The following is a 14,765-nucleotide window of genomic DNA, read 5'->3' on the forward strand; positions in this document are numbered from 1 at the left end:
ACACAGCAGTACCAGCTACTAGGAAGAAAATTAACTCTATCCCAGCTGAAACCATGACATACTGTTCTTTAAAATGGTGATTAAAAAAACCCACCTAAATCCCCCGACAAACACAAGACAGCAATGGAGCAGCCTACACCACATAGTATGCAAGTCTTAACTTATCAAAAACTCTCCACCTGACAAGATTCCTGAGCCTCTCGTAGCTAAAGGGTGTTGGCAAAAGGCTGCTTTGAAACCCCGTCACATGCTGGACCCCACCAACCTGCCTGGCAAGTGGAGTTCACCTCCCAGTTCAGTGGTGGGAAACAGAAGCACTTCCTGTAGCTGACTGCCCACACCCTGCTCCTCATTTCCCTAACGAGGCCCAGCAGTGATGTCAGTTTTGCTCCAAGGCATGATTTGGTCCAAATAAAAACAACCTACAGTTGGCTACAAAAACAGAGGAATGCCAGATCTGGGGGAGGATGAGCAAACAAACTGACACACAGCTTTTAACTGCGTGCAACACAGCCAACACTTGGCTACAACTGCAAATTAATCTCTTGACTGGTCAATGCCACTACTCTTGTTGAGGCTTTGGCCTAAAAGGTCACCTGGGGGCCCTGAGACAGGGTCTCAGCAAATTCATGTGAGACTCCCATGCCATGGGTAGGGCGCACAGCCAGCACCGGCCAGCCAGGTAATCCTCACCACCACTTTAGGGCTAGCTGATGTCACTGAGGTGAAGGCAGCTAGATCATGTTGGTAGCAGGGAAAACAGCCCAATCCAAAGCCATGTGCAACTGTTACTTGTATTGAAAAACTGCTCCTGCCACTCCTCGTTCCTCTTGGCTCTCCAAACTAATCTCATGGCTCTCAGGACCTCAGTGTGTGTCCACCTGTCAGGACGGCTGGACTCCTCTGTGATATGGTCATACTGTTACAAGAAAGTATAGGTATTTCTTACCAGAAATCAGCAAATTGAGACGTTCATAAAGCAAAAATTCACATATTCGACTCAAAGGAAAAGTTGTGGCCCCTTTGAATTGCATAATGCTTACTTCCCTATGTATGAAATTGCCTCTTTGCTCATCCATAACCACACACAGGTCCTAATCCAAAGGAAGCTAACATTTATACACTCCAGTGAATACACAGTAGTCAGTAGGAAAACCCAGCTTTGCAGAGTGAGAAAGTCCCTAAGCGCTGGCCAGACGAGGCCAGAGAATACATGTATCACCCTTACTTTTATTTATTTCTGGCTACTGTCACAACTTCTGCAATAGTGAAGAGGGCAAAACAAATGGTCTGGAAGAAGCACTGCCACCAGTAACTTATTACTTGCTCTTCTGCTACAGCGCTGGTATTGCACACTCTCTGTATACAGCCATGGTTGACTCTGGATTCTCATGCACACCCATTAGATTTAGGAACCCAGAGTCATACTGTACTCACGCATGAAGCACAGGACTACAATTGGGCCTAATGACACTGTCTGGAGACTCCCCACAAACCCAGTACAGGGAGGGGTCCCTGGCACATGAGCTGCTCTGGGAAAGTAATCCTGGTATGTGCTCCACAGCTGTGGACCAAGAAAGATCCTGTGGTGTAAGGTACTGAGCAAGCAAAGGAAGAGCAACTGTCTCTGCATCAACATGCTTATCAGCCAAGTTCAAGAGACAACAGGGAAATGAGGACAATAAGGCAAATTTCGCCACTTAAGTGCACACCACTGGATTTGGAGATGGACTAAGTACTTTTACTGGATTTTGTTGATGGCTCTCCTAACACACCTGTACACACTGACCTGGCATCTGGAAACCCCTCTGGACTTGCAGAATGGCCCCTTTCAAGCAGCTGATCTCCATGAGTGAGCAAGCACATGTGTGCAGGGAGGCATGTGTGGGCATGCATGCCATGGCACATATGTGCTGAAGTCTCTTCAAGACTGGGATGTTAGTTGTCAGGTATCTGAAGGGGCTCCTTACTGAAGTTAACAGGTTCCACTTGAGCAGAGTTTCTTCTTTCATAGGTCAGACAAATGGAATAAGATCTTGAAAGTGTCCAGATGGAAATTTACACCTGTACTTGCCTTATTTAGTGGGAAGTGTGATACCACTGCCTGCAGAGTCCTTAGGGAAGTGGGCTGAAGCTGCTCTCATGCACTGTTTGATTATACCTTTGGATTTACACCAGTTCTAACTAAATCAGCATCCAACCCTCTACCTTTATTTATCCCGTTATGTCCCTATCACATCTCTATTTAGCCTTTACTGCAGGATTGAAGAAGCCAGTCAGAACAAAGCTCCTCTTGCTCACATCCTGGTTCCAGCCACATCCTAAGGAAGAGCAGCGCAAATGCACAGTGGTACTCTGCAGCATTCTCCTGTACTTCCAGAGACCTGCTGCTTAAAAGCTTCAGCTAAAGATGTGACCAGATGCTGTGGTGTGCTATAAACCCAAAGATACTTTTTTCTTCAACCAGCCTTAAAAAGGTTCATGTAAACTTCAGCATCAACAACAGCCTGTAGCAAGGAGTTCCACGTTTTAACTACTGACTGTGTGAAAAAAGTTCTTCCTTTGCTTTAAACCTGCCATCTGATAGCTTTACTTGAAACCCCTGTTTCTTGCGTTATGATAATTACGGCATATCTAGGACATGTGACTCATGTCTATGCAGACTTCTTTTGCCTTTATAGTGCCTTTTTACTGTTCAGACAGTACTACTAATACATTTAATTCTGTATTTCATTCTTTGAAGTAACTACAGGTATACATAGACAATAAAATGTAATACACAAACATACCTATCAATAACCATCTACTCATACAGTCATAATTATCAATATTGTGTCTACCCAGACAGGAGAAAAAGGTATTCTTTTTCAATAAAATGGTCCTAACAACATGCTTTTCTTGCCGTCTCATTCTGTAGCTTTCCCTTTATAGTCTCACTTGAAGTACCTGGAGATTTTCCAAGCACTTAATATGTCCACAGAAAATGTGGAAGCAGATCATTCCAGCTGACGATATCTTTATCCACTGAGAGAACAGCAGCTGGAAGATGCTACCTCACAAGACACAAGCTGTAACAGATCAGGCCCTATGCAAGTTCAGTCCGTTCAAAAAGCTGCAGCTTCAGAGTTACAAACTTCTTGGGGTGCTCCAGTGCAAGCTGCAGCCTCTGGTTTACACCTGGCACCTGCCTAAGACAGCAGGAGCATGACCAAGGTGGAGATGGTCTGGGAGATGACAAAGGACCATGGAGCATGGTGAGAAGGGCTATGGGGAGGGGGTAGAGAGTGCACTTTGAAAGAGTGGCATGGGGCTAGGTTGAGTCCAGGGTGGTGATATGGGAAGCGATGGCCTTGCATCATCTTCTATTCAAGTTTCAGCTCTGTCCCCATGTGAAAAGGGCAAGCCCACCTCCAACAAACTGCATTCATCTTTATACATTACCTCCTTGTGCTTGGATTGATGCAATAATAATAACTAATATGGGTGAACATAAATGCAGAAACTTAAATTTCCGCTCAAAGTGCCCTGATTTCTTCACCTGCACTTTGAGCTTCTGTGAGAACTTCCTAACCACTGTGCACAGCGCGAGGCATAAGACCTGTCCATTTTGAGGCAAAGACAAGCTGTGTTTTGTGGCTCAGCTGGCAGGATGTTTTTGAAAGCAGCTCAGTTCAGTCAACAATCTCCCCCTAGAGTCCAAGTACATCACCTCAAAAATATGTCTCAGCTCTTCTGGCGTGGGGCCTGGGAACCCAAATTTGTTTCTGATCCAGGTCCTCCAGCTGGCAGCATAACAAATTACTGTCCTGCCACCAGGATGGATAAAGTCATTTTTCACTCATAATGTGAGTGAAAAATAGAGCAGGAGCTTTATTTAAAACAGGAAAGCAATACACTGTGCTTTAGGAAATTAACAGGGGAAAAAAAGCTTTTTTGCCTTATAAACCACAAGGACAAGAAACTGAGTTAGAACAATATCAGTTAGTATCCCAAGGAGCCTGACCAGAAAAAACATACTCTGGTTACAAATTCTACTGTTGCCCATCTTGTGGCTAAGCCTAACGTTGCATCCACATCAGGCAGCCTGGTTTTTCCTGCGGATCACTAATATTTTTCCCTGCAGTCTACAGAATTGCTTCAGGCAAAACAGTACAGATCCATATCAACAGCTGGATGGGATAACCTACTGATGTTTTCCTCCATAAGCGTGGGATATAGGTGAAGCATGCTGCTGTTGGTGATACCTCTGCTGTTCTGATTGCACCCTCCTTGGATGTGAGGAATCACTTTCTTTCCCAGGGCACAACCCTGCAGCTGCTCTCACCACGAGAGGCAGCCCAGAGGAGGAGTAACCTAAGCAAGAACCCTGCTTATCTGACAAAGTGCGAGGACTCTGCTGGACTTGTGTCAAAGGCTTGCGACAGCAGTCACAGCAGCCCCTTTAAATTCAAGTTGTTACTTAACAGGCAGATACAGCAGAACAGGCAGGTGTATCTTGTGTCACCTGAGGGTAACATGGCTAAGGCTGACTCATTCACGAGCTCCCAAGGAGACCCTGCTCTCCCCTAAGCAATTCTCCCTTGGACTCTCCCTTGCAACAGTGATGCAGGACTGGCCACGCAAGCTGCTCATACCAACTTGCTGGCCTTTGCCTGCAGGATCTTTCCATCCTTGCACTGCCTGTCACCAACCTGAACCACACTCCTGTAAAAGTGATTTGTCATCAGCTTTTATTACTGACCAGGTTATTTTTCCTATTAACCTAAATCAATATACTCATACAGTAAACATCCCAAAACTCAAGTCAATATGGAGAATTCAGAAGGTACTACAGAATTACAGATATTTGCAGTTTTGCTTAGAGATTCTCAGATGAATGGTGCAATGGAGGCATAGCCAATATATTAGATTTTCAAGTACTGATGGTAACTTGTAAGAAAAGCAGGGAAAGATCTAAGAGCCTAAATCTCACTGACTTTCAATTGACTTTCAGTGAAGTTAGTATTGCTACAGCCTTCAGGTACTTCCAAAACTGTAATCTTAAAGCCCTGCCTAAAGGTTTGCCTGCCGCTCCCCACTGACACAGCACACGCTTATAGTGGGATCTTACAAGAACCCTAGATCTTACAAGATACTTGTTTTGCCTAGGGGCAATGTCCTGCACAGAAACGAGCATGATCCTGGGTATATTTGGGCCTCAGTCATTACCAGTATGGCCAAACTGCCTGTGGCTGCTGTTAGTCCTGCACCCATCCTGCTCCACAGCTGGTAGGAGACGGCAAAGCAGACAACCAAATGTAGTGCCTCTCTCTCCTCTGATAGCTCTGTTTTTAATTTCTAACTCAGGTGGACGAGATGGTAACGCACCCTAATATACAGTTTATTCTGTGAATTATTTCAGGACTGTGCATTGCAAGTACTGGTTTAGGTCCTACTCCTAGGAGGTACCGATCCCCAAAAGGGATGCACCCAGCTCTGTGAGACTAAGAGAGCACACACAGCACAATGGAGGCCTGAGCCAGTCCAGAGGATGAAACCACTGTCAAATCACACCTCTGCAGAGTCCATTTCCTGTATGCTTAGATTGTCTCCTCTCTGTAACTATTCATTATGGCTGGACTCAATGATCTTAAAGGTCTTTTCCAACCTAAACGATTCTATGATTCTATGAGCAAGCATCCACTCTTGGGAGCATCTATGAGCAATCACCTAGATTTGGAAGCTAGTTGAAACAAAGGGGAATCACAACGTCCTCTCATGTGGTAATCTCTAAGGACCTATCTGCTACCCTCTGCACAGCATCATCTAGAGACAGCCAAACTACGACACATCCTGTAAGCAGTGTCCCCACGCTAGCACACAGATAAACTCACCATCCAGGTGGCTGAACCTTGAGAAAGCTCCTCTCGAGTTTACTGGGATACCCTTCAGACAGAACTAGGATACCTTTACAGAGCACTACACACATGTGGAGACAACAGATTGTTTGGGTTTCGTTGTTTAAAAAAACTGTTTTTAACAAGCAAAAGTCACATTCAAAGTATTATTTTTTATTTAAATAAAGAAAAGTGTACTAATAAATGAAAACTTATATTTTTGTCCTGGGCTTCTACACCATAGAATAGGGATTCTCTGCCCAGAAACTTCTCTATTTCTTCTATTTAAATAGGTCACCTGACAGGGAAAAATGTCTATGCAAAATTCCAGTGGAGCCAACAGATTTCTGATCAAGACTGGCATCTGGCAATAGCTATACATTTCCACAGATTCATTCCTCCCAGCACAGAAGTCATATGTCTGATGCTAACTCAGATGTTTATGGAAAATTCTTGCATACATTAATATAACATATAGTAACTTCCTTCCATGCTTTTAGATCATCCTCTAGAAAAACAAAATAGCACATCCCTTTTAAGAGTTCTGAAAGTGGATCAAAAACTCTATATAAGGAGAGATTTCTGTATTTAGCTCCAATTAGTTTGACTTCAGTACAGATATGCTGGAGCCAAAAATAGACCCTAGACTGTTTCACTCTCATTTTCTGTTCTAGCCACTACACCACACTTTGACAATGATAGGTACTTTACATAAACGTTGGTTTCTCTCAGTATTACATATTTTCAGTTGTCCTTTCAAATCCACTCCAAGTGGGTTGCCACATATACATGTTCTTTAAATCGAAGAGTTCAGTTTGACACTTCATGGAACTACCTCCTTACAATACAACCTTTGTGATCTATCAGCTAATTATTAGGAACTAAATATATAGGTTTTATCAGAGTACACCTGTCAGAGTTTATTACTGTGCTGACTGCTGCCAGCTGAGCATAGTATCAGGTACAGGCACAGCATCTAGAAACAACCGCCTCAAAGCACAGAAATAGGAATGGGACTTCAGCAAGAGGTAAGGTCAGGACAAACATCTGTAACAGAAACATGCCAGTATTGCTGCCACCAGTCCCATGCAGGACAGGTCTCACCATTAAGTGTGTCAACTTAAAGACTTTGAAAAAAAAACACAAAAAATTTATCTGGATGCCAGTCTGAGGGCCCAGAAAGAGCAAGTCTTTCCAAACTGGCATGAAATCCTGCACTCTTTATTCTTGGAAAGGCTTTATTTACCTTATTGCAATTCCGGGTAAGGATTGCAAGACAGAACTCTGAGATCAGACCTCTAATCCCGCCTCTCTGTTTACTGCATTGATTGTGCTCTTTTAGACTCTGATCTTGCCATTCCTGCTTAGTGCAGGCTCCCCTCTGTTGGGGATGGGGAATTAAAATGGGATTCAACCGAAAAGCTGAGGCAGAGCAGAGAATGACAAAAACACATCATTTGCCATGAGCAGTCCTAACCATGGTTAAATTTAGAATGCAGGCTCCTCAAGCAGAGAGCTGATCCTCTTTCCCTGTGGGGTGCCAGTCACACAGTGCTACATAAATATTAAAATAATAATTGATGATTAATTAATAATGGCTTCCTTTTCCTCATGACCATCTCTCAGCTGCCATAAGAAATATTAATTTCCTTTCTTCTAGATACAGATACAAACAATCATTCAAAAACTTATTTCCTCAGAGAAAATTCACTTTCCCACTCCTTTTCACTAAAATATTATTTTCTGCAGCCTTGGACGTGAGATCCTGGACCATTCACAGCCACGCTGTTTAAGAAATAAACACTAATTAAAAAAGCCTCAGAAGCCACAATAACCAAAATAAACATCAAGAACGCAAAGCTGAGGTACAGAAAAAAGAAAGCAAATCATTCATTCCCTCTTGCTCTATAACTATGTCCTCTATAAAGACATAAGTCTTTCAACAAAAAACATTTTATATGCTGTGAGAATTATCTAGGGGTAGCTATGTTCCTTTGGTGTCCATAGAGACAGACATCAGACTCTGATCTTACAACTGCCTTGCATCCATGTATTGTTCTTGCTTTTGATCTGCACCAAATCTGGTTTCTGTAAAGTGAGAAAGCCTCCAGAAATTCATCAGCCACTGATCCATCTCTTCCTAAGCCAGGGTAGCCTTACTGCACCTGCATCTACCAGCCTCGCTCCTGCCACCAGTGAGTCCTCTTGCCATTTATCGAGCTATCACACTGTCTTGTAGTAGATCTTCTAGCTACTTGTAACCCTCCTAGTTAAAAAAAAGAAGCAATAAAAAACCCTCCCACAGAAATCATTTGTTCATTTGTGATATTCTCCCAGCATTCAGCCCTCAAGCTCCAAAGTTGGTTTCTGCTCCCCAAGTTCACATCTCTCCAACTTAGTCTGCTTCCTAAATGTCAGATCTTACCAAAGCCTTTCCTTACCAATTACACTACTACTCCTCTTTCTCCTTACTCTTTTTTTCGGTTGTTTTGTTTGTTTCTTCCCCCAAATAACCAGCCTTAGCCTTCCTCAGCTCTGCAGGTGTCAACCACCTAGGAATACTGACCAGGGCTTAAAACACAGACTAAGCCTTAAAATCCAATTTTAATAAAGATAATTATTAATATATACTTTTTACATAAAATTCTGTTTCCCTGTAGAAAAAATTAACATCATCCAGAACATCAACATTTGTCTAGGAAATTTCTTCATGGTATTTTTACTGATTACAAATACCATCTCTTAATAATCCCCCAGGTTCTCTTTAGAGACAATTATTATGAAAACAGATCTTCCTAATGAAGATAAAGTTACTGAGTCCAGAAGTTTTAAATCACTAATCAGGATGGCTGTGAGACTCCATGCAGCAATTAGTTTTAAACAGTTTTAAGATGAAGTTGGATTGCCTTCTGAAAGGGATGTAACAGCCCGCAGAACAGTGAACCCCAAGGGGCTCTGTGTGCCTATAGCTGCACAGCAGCAACTTATGGGGGACCTATTAGGTCATATGCAGCATGTGCATTAGCACATATGTGTTAAATAAGCATAAAAGGACTAAATGCACACGAGAAGATTGTAGGAGAAATTAAACCAACCCAGGACCTATGTGCAGGAAGCAGCACAGGGGGACACATCAGGGAGCCCCGCAGCCCAGCTCCAGTGAGTCTAACAGGGGCATGCACGAGCAGCGTGCACTGCGAAGCACTCAGCACAAACCTATGTGACTGTAAATGTGAGACGTTGGGCTCCATCTGCTTGTCCTGTACATGCTGAACAGCAGCCTGGATTATAAGAAACTCCCTCTGTAAAGGTTTCACCCCATGAAAGAGTTTCTCCACATTTTTAAAGCCCATAGCAGAACGATGGCACCTGCCTCCAGGAACATCATCTCACCACAATGGATGCCGTACACCACTACCCTAAAAACATGTTTTAAAAATTCTTGGGTGAACAAATGAGGGCCCAGTACTTCACCCCAGATCCTGCAGCTCCCACAGCCCTCTGTTCAGGCGGAAGGCTCCTGTCTTCTTACAGGAGGAGGGACTCAAGAAATGATTGCAATTAAAGCATAGATAATGCAGCTGAACATGTGCATTCCTCATTTGTTTAACAAGCATAATTTAGCTTCAATTATTTATGATAACACTTCAGAATAAACTGGTAAACATAGTGCAGTAGACTCTATAAAAGAAAGAAAGCCCTTGCTGTGGGAGACTGCTCTGTGGCCTCCTGATCCAAAACCTCCGCTGGGAGAGGGACTCACACCTCACTTAGCAAAGCAGTTACGAGGTACAAGGATTAGGACAAATGAGGAATGGGAGGCTGTATTTGACTCAAAAAACCCCACCAAACCCACCAAAATTTAGCATAGAAAACAGTGAGCAATATTATAAATAAAACTCCATTAACATGAACAGTGTTATTCTGAGCTGTCAGTGTTGAAATCCTCTCACCTCACCTACATGTGCAGGAAGGTAAGTAGGTGCAAGTGACTCAAGGAATCTTTAGACCTGCTCCTACTCACTCTCCCACCAGGAAAATCAGGAGCTGGTGCAAATCAGTGTATTTACTATACAAGTAGCTAAGGGGATGGGGAGGCCTTGGTCCATCCAAGCCAGGCAATGTGGGATCAGACACTGCCCCCAGAAAGCCCCCAGCCTGCATTGGTGCCGAGTTCAGCAGCACCCTGCACGAGCAGACTGCCAGTCTGCAAATGTCAGGTTGGTGCCAACAATTGCTTTAACACAGCTGGGGAGGAGCTTTTTTGGGGAGGACAAAAGCAGGGAAGGAGCCCGTAAAAGGAAAAGGCAGGGAGGCCTGGACATGGAAAAAGAGAAAGGGAAGAAGCTATGAGAAGAGGGGTAGGAGCACACAGCCTGCCACCCCAGGAGCACCCATCCAGCATCGCCTCCGAGCCAAGGCGGTACGACAGCATGGTGCATCTCTGGCCACCCCACCCCATAGCACCTGCTGCAGCAGTGCTGGGTGTTTGTTCCCACTGCCCTGCTGCAGGCAAGGGGACTCCCAGGACACACCTCCGATACACCTCTCTGGGCTTCTGCCATCCTTCCAAATCCAGCTACCCAAGGAAGAAACAGAGCTTTTCTGGCTGTCTCTCCCTCCTTGTTCGTAAAGCCTCTGTCCCTGTCGTGCATGGCTTGCTGTTACTGCTTTTGGAGACAGTTGGAAATTTCAGTGGAGAACGAAAGGACATTGCAACAGGAGCGAGACGGTGACAATACCGAGGGCCCACTGGCAGTTGCACTGCTGCCTGTCAGTTGCCACAAAACATGCTGCTGTCTCTTAGCCTGGATTAGTGCTCCCGAAGGTGTAAAACAGAATGGCTTAAGGCTGAAAATACTCCAAAGTCACAGTGCTATTCCCTGCCTTCCTGAGACAACTGCAGTGCATCAAGAATCGCTGTTGTCTACTGAAATCCAGAAGTACCTACTAATAAAGACCATCACATAGAGCACTGCCAGGCAATTTCAGGTCACTTGAACTGTTAGTATGTTCAGTTGGTTTACATGGATCTTTGGTGAGCAGATGAATAGTGTATCTGCAGGAACTGACATCCAACTCAAAACCATCCTGACGTGCAGACGTACAGAAAGACCATGCAGCCCCTTCCAGACAGCTGTGTGTGAACGCAGACGTGTCCAACTCTCAGGCCAACCTGGGACTGTTATTCACCAGGGAAACCTGAAACAAAGTTTAGCACTTACCTGGAATCAATTCTTTCGCCCTCACTCTATAAACGTCAGGCCTCTTTCTTAGTGAAAAAGGTGCTATGCACTCTAGCTTTGCCTTTTCTGTATTTTGACTTAAGGTATCGCTGGCTGCGTTTAATAGTTTCGCTCCTGCAGAGCAACCTTCTGAAAAGGTCAAAACAAAACACTAGGAACGAAATTCATCGCTGATACAACTCCATTGACTTAGCAGCATTACACCTGGGATAGATCTAGCTGTAACTGTTTCCATTAAGGTAAGTGGAAAAGAAGTGTACTTGCTGTCTTAACTTTACTTTTCAATTGATCTGTTCTGTTCTACTCTGTGTGTTTCATTGCAATCAATAGGAATATATCTATTAGAGAAAGTTACAGCACAAAACATCTAAATAGCTTTTAAAAAACTTGGCTTCTCAGTTTATAATGAACGCCAGGGAGATGAGAAGGTAGGAGGCATTCAGTGTGCACTCAAGTGCTTTATCTTTCAGAAGAGGATAGATGTAAGCAGCTTCCATAAATATTTTTATGTATAAGCTACATCATAGGCAACAGAGATCTTCCTTAAAGATCTACTCTTGATAGCAGACATGAGCGGCCAGCCCTGCACAACAATGTCAAATATAGCTCAGATATTACAGGGATGGGCACTGTAAACACTTACAAGCAGTTAGATTAGGGGGAAATAAACTTTTAAGTTCTCTGGGACTGTGTTTACGTTCATCATGATCTGCTCTGTACCATGTCAGCTATGTTGACAGACTCCTTCCTCTAGGCAGTGGTAAGATCATGGGAATCTTTTTTGGTAAGATTATGGGAATTTGTATTTGAAGTGCTTGTTTTCCTTTCCAGCCTTTCAATGCTTCTTGCTTCAACTCTTCTTTATATGCCATGATGGTACTCTACCACTATACCAGTGCCCATTGCTCTGGCTGAAACACCACCCAAAGCACTACAGAGACATTTTTAGTAAGTGATCCTGGAAAAATACAACAAATACATCTTCTGGATCAGCTCTAGTTATTGAAGATGTCACAAAATGAGATGACATTACCAGACTAGACAGCTCCTAGCATTAAATTGTAGTCATGTGGCTCTTCTAATCTGACATTTAGAATTTCACTTAAATGTTTGCCTCAGAACTACAGAAATATCTATTAATGCTTGCCATTATTCCGGATTTTTATTGCATTTCAGTGTTGTGCATCATTGCACTGGAAGCTTCAGAAAGATGTTGCAGACTGAGCCAGCAGTATGCAGCACCTCCCAAACTGGGACATGAGACAGGTGATGGGACTGAAGAAGCAAAACTAAATTGCAGTTGCATCACTCCAGTGCACATATGCTATATACTGTTTTTAGATGTGGGTTTTGTATTTTTAGACAGTTTACTGAGGGAGAGGCTCATCTGTTGCTAGAATGCTACTATGCTCACCTACAGCCACAGCGCACTCTCCTCCTCTTATGCTTATGTCTATAAAACCTGTCTAAGGTGGTCTCAGTGCCCTGAAGGACCAGGCACTAGAGTATATCCATGTGCTACTTCTTCCACAAGTTAAAGACCCTTTATCCTGTACTGATGACTTACATGTGGTCTCACTGACTCCCTGTTTGAAGGCTCTGTTGTGAAATTCAGAAGGATTGTACCAACTATCACACAGATCCTTTGCAATCTATCTCATGTCAGCTCAGTCAGCACCAGTTGACCAGGTCTCAGGTACTAATGGCCACCATTTAAAGGTTGCTTTTAATGCGCAACCAGTCAAGGAAAAAGCAATCATTTTAAGGAATACTACTGTATTGATTTAGTTTGCATCACTGGGATGTCTTAGAATAATGGATAAGGTAATCATAGCCACTGCAACATGCTATCTATTCCCTGCAAAAACATTCTTAAGATGTAAATCATGAGGCAAGAAGGATTTGGAAAAGAGGCTTTTTCTGTTCTTCATATTTGCTTACTCTTCTTTTAAACTGAGTATCATTCACTTTAACATACATACTCTGAATAGCTATGCAACTGAGAGTAATTCAGTTTTCCCACCACAATCAACAAAATCTTCCTCCCTTGATCACTCCAGTTCGTACATTACTTTGTGGCCACTTCAGTGTCAAATGTGGTCTTCCCTGCAATACCCAAATGCTTCTAACACAATTTACAGCCTACTTGGAGAGTACCTCCTTGGAAATAATGTTAATCAGGATAATTTCTCCTCTTACTTTAAAGAGCTCTTGATTGGGTGCTTTCAATCAGCCTTTAGCCAGTTACCTCAGGATTTCTCAAGTTCTTACAGTGAAATGGGACAATGCCATTTAGCAGTCAGAGAGCATGTTTAATGGATCACGCTAATCTCAAGGAGGGCCTATGAAACTCTAATTTGTCAGGTTTCATTACATTCAATAATGACTGTAATTTTCCTGAAGCGTTCTGCTCACTAGAAAATTATGTACCATAGTTTTGCACCCCATTTTGTCTAACTCTGTGGTCAGAAAAATTGAAGGCATCTCATTCTCCATGGCTACTACCCAGAAGGGGCCTGCAAAAGAGGGGTTAAGAGTTCACTGTCAGATGTATTTATCTCAGAAGCAGGTATAATTCTTTTGCAAACAGCTAAGTGTCAGTGCAAAGCGAAGCTGATTCAGGGTAATAAAAGCACTTCTGAAAAGCTTTTAGGTGACACTATATCCCTCACAAGCTTTCTCCACCCCTGCATCTACTTTATCATCCAATACCATCATTACCTTGACCAATCTGCACATTATTTCCTTTCCAAATGGATCGATTTCAAAACAGCTCAGCTGCTAATGCTAAGCACAGGTTTGGGTGATTCTACTATTCTTTCAATTATTTCTTTGAGGAAAATTCGATCCTGTTAAGCAAACAAAGCTTTTATCTCAGCTGAAGACGCCTGAACTAGGATTGCCACCAACAGATCAAGAGCTTCTGAAAGCCTCCTTGCAGCTGTAGCACCCTCAAGTGACAGAGATGTCCCAGTTTAGTTCATTACACGTAACAGATGGTGTAAGGTATAACCCAGCATATTAAATAGGTGAGCTATTAAAATTAACCAAGTCCTGCAGATTTCTGAAGGCAGATGCACAGTCTCAAAAATCTGGCGATCTCCCTGGTTTTGATCTGCTGTGGCAAAGGAATGGCTTCCCAAAGAGCAAAACGAAAGGTGCATAGCATATGGCTTCACCCCAATTTCCAGGGGCTGCTGTCTGTGCAGCTAATTCTGATTTGGAGGGCAAATCAGCATTGATCAAGATTCAAAAGTGAACCTGTCAGACTTTCTCAAATGTCTTTGGAGATCTGGCCTGGCAGTCCATAAGTAATGCAGAGTGTGCAGAGGCAAAAGCCCCAGGCAGAAGAGAGTGGTCACAAAGGAATAAGCAGAGCAAAGTAGATGATCTTCCAGTTGCTGCTTGTGTGGCGACTCCACTGTGCCTTTACACCTCTACTCTGGGATAACAGTCCCTATGCACTTTATAAGCAGAGACTGTAGTGGCTCTGTCCAACCATTCAAAACCCTCTTTATAAGGCATTGTATACTGAATGGGCACAAAGTAATTTGATTATAATGTCCGCGGTTAAATTTAAAACTCTACAATCATCTCCCAGGATCATTTTATGTAAAATTTTAACAGCTATGTTAAGGAGCAG

At 43.2% G+C, this 14,765-nt stretch overlaps 1 protein-coding gene across 5 annotated transcripts in view; it reads right to left on the reverse strand.

Moving 5' to 3' along the window:
• FOXN3 (forkhead box N3) overlaps positions 1-14,765 on the reverse strand; it is a 210,053-nt gene that overhangs the window by 145,525 nt on the left and 49,763 nt on the right. The gene's annotated exons all lie outside the window — the stretch shown is intronic.

This window comes from Falco punctatus (assembly GCF_963210335.1).
Source record: "Falco punctatus genome assembly, chromosome: 7".
Taxonomy (NCBI): domain Eukaryota; kingdom Metazoa; phylum Chordata; class Aves; order Falconiformes; family Falconidae; genus Falco; species Falco punctatus.